Below are 10851 nucleotides of genomic sequence, written 5' to 3'. Positions count from 1 at the left end.
GACTTCCAGGGTCAGTTTTCTTTCTAGAGGTTGGAGACAGCAACCCCCAAGATAAACACGGCTTTATTTCACCAGCAGCAAGTTCAGAGAAATTCAACTGCAGACCCCATTGGGACTTCCCTGGGCTGACAGGACAAGTAACATCAGTCCCTGCCTCTGAAGAGTTCTGGGCATCTCTGGCATGTCCTTGCCAGATACCTCAAATGCAGGACCTGACTGTTTTTTTTGCCTCCTCCCAGACAACACATACACACTCCTGACCACTGCCTAAAGGTGTGGCTGTGCTTCAAGCCGCTCCATGGTTTCATCCCTGGTTTTGGCTTCTAGGCTCCAACCATCCCTACCTCCCAGCTTATGCCACGCTGGTATTAAACAGCCAAACAGGCTTCACTCAGAGCTTTTCCTCCACAAAATTCTCCTGAAGAAGCTCAGTGGGGCAGGGGTGAGAGGTGTTTTACAGGTTCCCCTTTGAACAGGAGGCTACACACTCAGGACCATGTGTTATTTCTCCAACCCAGAGTCTACATTGCAGACTAGTCCTAATTAATGCATCTTGGAGCAGCTTTTTGGGATCCTCCAGAGACACAGCTTCCCTGTGCATTGCTAAGTATGTTGCCAAAGCTCTCACAACTTGCTGTCCTTTTCTGCCATGAGTTTAAAGCCAGACTTCTTTACTCCTTTTTCCCCTGCTACAGGGATAATCCCTCAATAGCTGGACATCACAGCAGCCACTGCACCAGCCACCTGGCTGCAATTCTTTCCTTCAAGGTCCTCTCTAACTCTCTCCCAGAGTATGCTATTCATATAATAACTTTTAACATTGATTTTTTTTTCTCCCCCCAACACTTTTTCTTTAATTACTTGCATTTAAATAAAAATGCCAGCCTATGTGAGTGACTGTGCTCATTACAGTTCCAGCCCTCCAAGTAATTAATATCTGTTAGCTTTGGCTTATACACCAGGATGTCTAAATCCAAACTACACAAGGCTGCCAAGTTACTGTGCAAACAGAAATGCTTGTCTTGAAGAGAAAACCACGTTATCCAACTTACTCCTATGGAATCTTACCATAACCCTTTCTTTCAAGGTCTTTGGACTTCAGAGAAAGCTCATCCAACTCAAAAGAGATGGCTAAAAAAAACCAAAAATCAGAGAAACCCAGAGTAAAGCACAGAGAATTAGAAAAGAAATAGAGGGCTCTCCAAAAGAAACACCATCAAGTGCAAGGTATGCTTTCTACCTGCTTTTCTTACACTCACAAAGGCCACATGAGAAAGACTGAATCTGTTTAAGGAAAAAAAACCCTCTCCCAGCAGCTCCCAAGCAGGCTCTGCTCCAGAAGAGAGAAGGAAAGTGAGCTGACTACAACATCTCTCAATCACACCAATAAACACCTCCCTTTCTGGTGTTATGTTACCATAGTCCACATCAGAGAAGCCTGTACAGGAAAAAATAAAGCAGGAAGCCTCAGAAGAACTTACTTAGCAAGATGACAAAGAAAAGAGACATACCAAGGTGTACAAAAGGACTGGCAGGGTAGAAAGGTGGGCACTGTACTTCTGTAAGCCCCCCCGACAGCCCCCAAGTGTCAGTGCAGTCAGCAGATCTGAAAGCAGCAGGTTTAGAACTGATTAAAAAATGAAAAGCCTTATGTAAACTTAATGCATAATTAACCTGAGAAATGCACTCACAGAAGACATTATTGAGGTCATGAGAGCATTAGAGCCACAAAACCAACTCCATTGGTACATGAAGGATGAGAACACCCACTGTTAAATTATTTGAATACTCATCTAATACAAAGGATAAAACCTGCTGTATCCTAACCAAGACAAGTCTCTCTTCCAGGTAGATTATAGGAGGTTTCTTGCATCTTTCTCCAAAGCATTTGATTCCAATGGCCAAAAAGGAGAGCCTGGGCTGGAAAAGCCCCTCTCTTGGGCTTTCTGTCCAGGTGAGATCTCTAGCAGATATTATAGCAGAGACTTTCCTGCTCTACTGTGGGCATCTGTGTGTAACACTGAGGTCTGCATGGGTTACCCTCAGCTGTCTTTCTGCTTAGTTGAGAAAACTAGCTTTCAGAGGAGTTATTCATCTCACCCCAAGCGCATTAGGTGAACTGTCCTCATGGTCCCAGTGTGACACAGCACCACGAGTTGCCCTGGGCAGTATGTCTGGATTGGAGATAGGTTGGAGCACTCCATACTAGGGACAATAGCAATCTGTTCTTCTAAGTTCCCCCCTGAAGCCAGTGGGCCTTTGGGTATTTTTAAGCCTTTCCAGGTCTGGGCAAGGGTGTGTAGAATTCACCAGCTCCTCTCCCATCTCTCTCCAAGCCCTGCAGCTTCCTTTGCACCTTCCCTGACTTAACACTGCTGTCAAGGTATCAAAGTGCATGGGCACCTTTCAGACCCACCCAGCTCTCCTGACTGGTATTTGGGATTCCAATGCCTCAAAAATCTTCCTAACGCCAACTAAAATAAAAAGGAAAACCTCCCATTTGGCAAGGTCTGTAAGCAAAACACCCACAGGCCTTGCCCTCCTCTCCATTCCTGGCTCACTTACAGCCACAGCAGCTGTTTCACATTTCCCACTTTCAAAAAGCTCATGTCAAATCAAGGTCCCTTTTGCCAAAATCCAGCAAGGCACAGACTTTATGAAAAATTTCAGAGACACCAAGAGCTGCCTTTCCCCAGGCTGCCTCTCTCTCAGCACACCACACTCGAGGCTCCCTTTGGAGAAAGCCAACCCTGGTACCAGCCACATGCTTCCAGCAAGCTGAGCCAGCTCAGCACATCCAGTTTTGCTCTCATTTTGCTCTCATTGCTCTGCACCCACAAGCACAGCACCTGCTTGGGAGCCCTACAGCACCCCAGAGGGGTTTGCTGCAATGGGCTCACCCACGAGAAGGCCACGAGTCCCGTCCTGCCCTCAGGCAATATCTTCAATGCTGCCAGCACACAAATTATGGGCACCTCCAGCAGCACTGTAGGGTCTCTGTGGGTGTCATGGTTTAGGCCCAAGTAGCAATAAAAGAGCCACACAGCTGCTCACTCCTGCTCCCAGTGAGATGGGGAAGAGAAAACGAATCTAAAGTCTCCTGGGCCGAGACAAAGACAGAGGGATCACTCACCAAGTATGGTCACAGGCAAAACAGGCTCTACATGGGGAATAAAATCAACTTAATTTATCACCAAATCAGAGAAGGACAAAGAGAAACTAAACCAGATCTTAAAACACCTTTCCACACCCCTCTCATTCTCCTCAGGCCCAAACACCTCCGCTCCCCATTTCTCTACCTTCTCTCCCTCAGCAGCGCAGGAGGCGGGAAATGGGGGTTATGGGCAGTTCCTCACACCTTGTCCGTGCTGCTCCTTCCTCCTCGGGGGGGCAGGGGGCAACTTCTCACACTCTTCTCCTGCTCCAACGTGGGGTTCTTTCCCACTGGAGAGAGTCCTTCCCCAACCCCTCTAACAAGAGTCCCTCGGGAACTGGCTGCCTCAGAGGAGGCACAGCCCCCTGCCCACAGCAGCCAGACCACCAGGCACCAGGAAATTAATTAATTGAACAGCAGCCCCACATCTTAAGGCCTGGCATGAAAGAGGGACTTGGACAGTGAAAGCCCAGGGAACTTCTAGACCTGCAGCAATTATAGCAGCCGGGGTATATCCTTAGAAGCCTCCAGGAAAGCCAGGTTTACCTCTGTTGCCACTAAGAGGCTGCACTTTCAGGGCAGGAAGTGAAAGCCTAGAGCAATCTGGCCCTTCGAACTGGCAAGTGTGCCGAGTCCTGCAAAAGCAGGGCACTCAGTAGGCATGTCAGCATGGTTTCCTTCACCTTCTCTTATGTGGCACCCCCCCGTTTCATTTCAAGAGGGTCTGTGGGATGGCTGTCATCCAAGTATCTGCTGCAAGTACCATGGAAGAACCCTGAGAAGCACAACATCTGATGTCCCCTCCACTTTATTAAAAGGGGAAAACTGACTGCTGATGGCAGCTCGCAGCCTTTCCGAGGTGCAGTTCCCTCACCAGTCAATCAACAAGAAAAAACCCTTCCTCAGCTCACAGAGGTGCTGGAACTCATACCCAACACTTGCAACATTCCTTGGCACCCTCTGGAACAACCGTTAGCACTGGAGGGGATAAGAAGCCACATTCTTGCCACCACACTCTGTCCATACTCAGCAGGTTACTGCCACCAGATCACTCAACATGCAAGAACAAAAAACTAACTTTGTTTTATGTCACTTTTGAAATGACATCTCTTACATCCTTGCTAGAGAGGAGAGGCTACACTGTCATCAGGTCACCATGAAGATCTAACTCCCTAGAGGGCCATTTCTTCCCTTTTTTAAAAAAAGTAGTAACATTGCAAAGACACTTGGAGATGTTTTCCTTGTTCACATGAAGAAAAAACTGCAATCTCAGGCTTATTGCATGACACAGAAGTGTCATTCATCTTTAGAACTTGGAAACAAGCAAGGAAAAAGTAGTATTTCACATTTCTGGCATGGCTCAAGCTGGTCTCATACAGAAGGACTGATTTCCCAGGCCCAAGGGCATTTCAGGTGTTTCACAACATGTGCCCATGGGTAAACCTGAGCCCTAGTAACACCCCATGAGATGGTGCCACCAGCCCCTGCCAGGCTCTTACCAGCTTGCTTCAGGGTGATTTCACCATGTTGAACCCTCACACTTGGAAACCTTTTTGGACCTTCAGTCATTTCTCTGGTTTCAGCTCTGCTGGTGCATTCCTTTCATGGAGAACTACACCCTCCTCTCACAGACTCTTTGACCCACCTGAACAACATCCCTGGTGCAATTGCTGATGTCCCTAAGCACCTCATTGGGAAAAGCTGATCCCTCTCCAGAGCTCCAGTCTTACAAGCACCCTGCATGGCCAGTTTGTCTCCACAGGGATATGCAATTGCCAAAGCAAACCAACATCCCAACTTTGCAGAGTTTCCAGAAATCAACAGTTCCCAACTTGAGCTAACACAAGCAGCACAGAAACCTCACCCAGATAACAAGTGTCCATTTTCCTGGCTTGGTGTCAGCACTCCAAACTGTTCCCCAGGTTTAGACCACCTCCTTCTAAACATCTGTCTTTCTCTCCTCCTTTGTTTTTGAGCATGTAGAGCTTGCTCTTCTTTTGCAGGTAAGTTCACTTGGCCCTGTTGATTCCTCACCCATCAAACTTATGTTTATTTTACCAGTTTTGCAGCCAAGACCTAGTGCTAGTCCATGTTGATGGCAGATGGGTCCTGTTCCAGTAACCCCATCCTGCCAGCCCTACAATCAATTTCCTTCCAGTGTAAGCTCAGCACAGAAGAAAAAACTCAGGGTCCCACAATCAAAACACAGTTCCTAGGTGATGGGTCCACATGAGAAGTCCTGCAAGATGACAGGGAATCAACACAGCACTCACTCTCCTGAGCATCGTAAGACCTTCACAAATTAAGGGTCAGCTTGTTGCTGCTGCTCTTCAGAAGTATTTTACACCTGGAGCTTTGGTCAAACCCACTGCTCAGTGTGTCATCTCTGGGCTGCACCCATTAGCTGCTTACACAGCAGCGTGTCCAGCAGGGAACAGGAGAGAGGACTTGGGCCAGGATCTCTCCTCCATGTAAAATAGGAGGACTGCTAAAGCAGCCTCCCATCAAATGAGGGCCTTACTGATCCAGTGGGTCCTCGTTCCTTCATCAGAAGGTCTTAAACTCACAGAGATCAGGGGCCCTTTCATTGCTTGTTCCTGAAATGCAGGAGGAAGCTGCAGATAGACTATGAGCACTTTGGAGGAAAAACATTATAGCGTTTAAAGGCACTTTAAATGATTTAGATACAAACTTCCCTGTAATAAGACATCTATTTTGGTTAATCTCTTAGTTGCAAATCTTGAAACTCTTGAACCTGCCTCGGGCTACTGTCAGCAGCACTTCATTTAACACTGCTTACTGGGAGTAACTGCCATTTCCCACTGTAACCTCCAAACCTCTTAAAGCCTCTCTTATTGCTTTGCCCAAATATACTTGCCTTGAGGACACACAAGGTTTTTTTTTCTCTTGCCAAGAACTGTTAAGATGATTTGAACAAGCTGAATCAGAAGAGACTGTTTCCCAGGCAAAGCAGCCAGGGTTCAAAATACCTTCCCTGTGATATTTAGGGAGTGATTCTTTTTTGAGCATTTACTTGGGTTATGAAATCAAATGGCTGCACTTCGATCACTCCTCATGAGCAAAGGAGTCAAAGGGGTGTGAGTGTGAGTTCATCTCCCAGAGCATCACTTGGGGTCAACCTCCCCTGCCTGCACCCCAGGATGCAGAGACCATCACTGCTCTGCCATGTTCAAAGCTCCCTGTGGAGACTCATAGGGTGTTTGGCACGACCAATGCAGGACTTGTGTTTTAATATTAACTGTGGTTATGTTCTAAGAGGCTACAGAGCCATGGCAGGTGCAGAACTGTGCAGTGTCCAGGCCCTGCTCCATCCAATCAGCCCTAGTGCTCACCCACCCTGGCTTGGCTCTACTTTACAGGCTTCATCTAAACACAACTGTTCACACTGCAGGCAGTTGGACCCCAGACACACAATGACTGTATTGATGAACTGTCACAGCTCCAACTCCCAAAACTGGTGGGAAAGGCAGTAACCCTGACAGAGGTGATGACCACCCTGCTCGAATGCCAGGGGAGCAGCATTAAGCAATGAAACACTTTATTCCCAAGCAGCTACCACACAGATTCCAGGGCAGAGCAGCCACAACAGAGCAAAGAGAGGTACAGGGACCCTCCAAGCACATCTTTTAAGTATGGGATTTTCAATTATAAGATGGGATCTTCCAGCCCAGACTTCTGCCTGGGGCAACCAGTTATCTCTGTAGGTTTGCAGACCCCATCAACAGTGCAACTTCAGTTACACCATCCTCTCTCTTCTCAGAAAGAAAAGGTCTGGCCACTAAGGAGTTTTGACCCACATGGTGCAGGACACAGAGGACCAGGGAACAGCCTCACACCTGCTGGCTCAGAGCAGGCACAGACCTGACTTGGGATCAGCTTCTGTTCCCAGCAACACTCCTGAGAAAGTGTTCCAATAAGGGACCACAGGGGCTTAAAGACAAACTCCCCCAGCCATCCACACCAGGTTTTACACAGATGTTTTAATTAAAAAATACTTTGAAATACGTACATATCATATGTCCTTAAATAAGTGTAGTTTCATGAGCTCTGCCTGCTTAAGGATCCTGTCTACATCATACACCCTGGATTAGTAGAAATTAAACCCACCAAGAATCCAGTCTCTTCTGTACTATAACCAGCACAGCAAGAACCAGTGTGCTGCCTGCAAAGCCAAACTGGTATCAAACTCAGAACACTCAGCTTTGGCACACCATGGTCCCTGGAAAACTAGAGTTCTAAACTGGACCATTCCAGCCAGTGCCCAAAGCCCCTTTTTCCCCTCTGGGTTTCCCCATTTTCTACATCTGCTATGGAGCTAACCCTTAGTCTGAGTTCAGGTTACAGATAAGAAATATTCCCCTAGATTTAAAATAAACACTTCTTTCCCCTTCCACCTAAATGCCCACTTTACACAACCAAAACCAAACACTCCAAACCTGCTTCATTCCACTCAAGGCAAAGAACACCCAGTGAAGTACCTGCACAGCCCTGGGCTTCTAGAGAAAGCTGACCCAGAGTGCAAAAAGTGACATTTACAGTTAAACAAGAATAAACACTCACTGAACCTACTTGTTCATGCAGGGCAGCTCCTAACTGCAGCTCCAGCTCTCATAGAAGTAGAAGTTGCCAGCAGGTCAGAGCCATCTCAGGAGCTCTGGGCCAGCCTCACGTCCCAACTCAGCAGAGCTTCCCACCCCTCAGGCTTCCAAGCCCAGCGCTCCTGATGACAAACAGCTGCTGCTTTTTAGCCCTCCGGAGTTGCTGGGCGTGGAGCACCTGCACCAGCAGCTGACAGCACTTACTGCTCTTCAATTAAGCTAATTTTGCACCAGGAGGGGAGACAACTATGCAACCACTCATCAGGCCACCTCCAGTTCCTTAGTCCTTGCACAACAATGACAAGATGCTGGCAGGTACTGGCACTTGCTGCAGCACCCAGAGGTGCCTCAGTGCCCAACGGAGCCTGCCCACGCCTGCAGCAGGAGCTGGGGAGCACCATGGTGGCCCTGCAAGCATAGGAGGCTCCTAGCAAGAGTCCTCAGGCACCTTTCTCATAGCACAGCTCTTATTTTTGTGCTTGTCTCTCCAGCAAACCTTGCATGGCCCAGTGTGCTTGATGGCAATGCAGCAGCACTCTCTCTTGTCCTACAAAAGCCAGTGCTGCATGTACTCCAAAGCTGACACTTACGATCCACACTGGCCTACCTGACAATAGCAAAAAACCCAACCTGTTTAAATCAGTTTTCTCCTGTAACAAGGAGCACTGAGTGTGGTGTGCTCTGCTAAAAATAACAGAGATGTCAGACTGAGGTAGGGTTAGGTGGGAAAACCAAAGCCTACAAACCAGTGGGAAGTGTTCCAGCTACATCTGCCAGCACGACCTCAAATCTGCCCACTCCTCCTCCACACCAGGCTGAAAAGTATCCTCAGCAAAGGATACACTGAGCATCCACCCTGTTTTCCTCCACGGGGCTGAAAATTGGCCTGGTGAGTCTGTCTACAAGTGCTGGTGGAGACCAGCCATTGCAGCCAGCCCTGGGGCAAGGAGAGCAGAGGGACATGGCAGATGCCAGTGGGAGAGGGGCTTCTGTTTGGGTGCAGAAGGCAGCTCCAAGGTGCCACTCCTGGTCTTACCTTCACCCATGGTTGGGTCCCTTGGAAGCAGCTGTGTGCAATGTTCATAAATCTTCATAGCAGGACAGCTGGTCATTAGAGAGACTTGTTCAGCTTCTTTCCAAATGCTTTGTATCTTCATCCATCAGTTGGCCTTCTCCTCTGCTAGATAAGCTCCCTTCCATTTTGAAGAGTTTCAGAAATAATTTGCAGACATCTCAGCTTGCTCCATAATTTTGTTACTTATTAAATATTGCTAATGACAGGGTTTTAGACTCTCGGCCATCCATCCACTTTCTGTTCTAGTACCAATTTTAATTTATGTTCCCTCTTCCTTCTAGTCAGGACTTAAAAAAAAAAACACTGGAATAAAAAGGAAAGCATCAAATGAATTAAAGGAGCAGCTAAAATCAGAGGAGAAGGAAGGCTGAAAAAAGTTACGATGATTGAAAAGTTCAATAAAATTGGAGGCAGGAAGGAACAATTCCAATTTTTAACTAAATGGATGATGAAAAGGGTGTTTTTTTTTTCAGCTAAGCATTTTTAATATGAAAAATCTCAACAGGCTGTGATTGTGATTCAGGCCCTTGGCACTATCACGCACTGTTTCTCATTTGTGCAGATCAATTTGGCCCAGAGTTGTGCCTCTCTAAGTGCTTTGCCATAAAACCCCCTTCAGAATTCCCCTGGAGTGCTGGGGCTGTGTGATCACACCACACTGATCTCTGCAGTTCTCTCTGGTACATGGCACCAGGTCCCTGTGGCAAGAGCTGGTTTCCCACCCCAGATCAGGCTCCTGCCTCCACAGGCTGTCCCAGAAACATCACCCTGCTCTGCTTTCCTTGGTTTTATTGGCTGGAGGTGCATTTTCTCCCGTCCCTGCATCCTTACCAGCTGCTGGTTTTGAAGCCTCACTGATAGAAGGTCAAAACCCATAAAAATCACTTGTGGGAGAAAGTATTTTTTAAAAAAAGAGAGTGTAAAAGATGATGGTTTACAGAGGGCTACGAGCAGAAAATGGGAGGTTAGTATCGAAATGCTCATGCAGACAAAGATCTAAGTGTATTCTCACCATAATAATGAGCACATGCATGATTAATGACAGTATTTATCCTTGTAACCCACTGCAGCAAGTTAATAATTAATCCAAAATCCAAGCGAAAGCCCAACCTCCTCCTGGTTCCTCACCTACCTCCTGAACTCTGCAAACTGACCTGAGATTCAGCTCTTTGGGGCAGATCTGAGAACCATGCTGGTTTTTTCTGGCTGGCTGCATAAGTACCACACCTTTTGATCCCATAACTGCTGTCACTTGGGACCTACAAGATTTCTTAGATAATCCCGTAGAGTCGGTTCTTTGTAACTTGTCTCACTTTGATATTCAAGGCAAAGCTGGACAGCCCACACATGAAAAGACAGCCTTCCTTTTCTTCCCAGGCTTAATTTCATCTGCAAATTAAACATATCGAGATATATATTTATAGAGGAATGCCCTGATCCTCCCAGGAGGGCTGTGGAGTCCTCGATGTGTAATTTGGCTTTAGGCATATGATTTTAATCTTGACTTTCTTCTGAGGCTGGTGGCAGAGGAGAAGGGCAGGGAAGGGGATCACTGCTGGCAGTGCTCACCAAGGGCTCCTCTGCTCCCCCAGCAATTTAAGCCAAGAGCTAATGTGGTGTAATATGCTGTGGATGTACACAAAAGTTTCTTCCTGCTTCCCTGTCATTGTCCTCTACAAAGTTATTTCAGGACATGGCTCTTAACAGGCTACAATTTTTACTTTTTTTTTTTTTTTAAATAAAAAGGATGGGGGGGAGGAGCTGTAAGCTTTGCCAGCCAGAGCTTTCAGCTGTGACTTACAAAAAAAAAAACCCCAACCCAGCAAGCCACCTTTAAAAATGGTGTGCAGATAAAAGTAGCTGCTGAGCCCTGGGTCTTGATGATTCCTTGTGATGAGGAGCTCACACACCAACAAACATCTCCCTGGATCCCAGCCCCTCCATCCCACACTGTCACTGCAGATGGTCTCCAGCACCAAAAGACTGAAAAAAAAACAACAACA

The sequence above is a fragment of the Apus apus genome, chromosome 17 (genome assembly GCF_020740795.1).
Source record: "Apus apus isolate bApuApu2 chromosome 17, bApuApu2.pri.cur, whole genome shotgun sequence".
Classification (NCBI taxonomy): Eukaryota; Metazoa; Chordata; class Aves; order Apodiformes; family Apodidae; genus Apus; species Apus apus.
Note: the sequence above shows the minus strand (reverse complement) of the source record.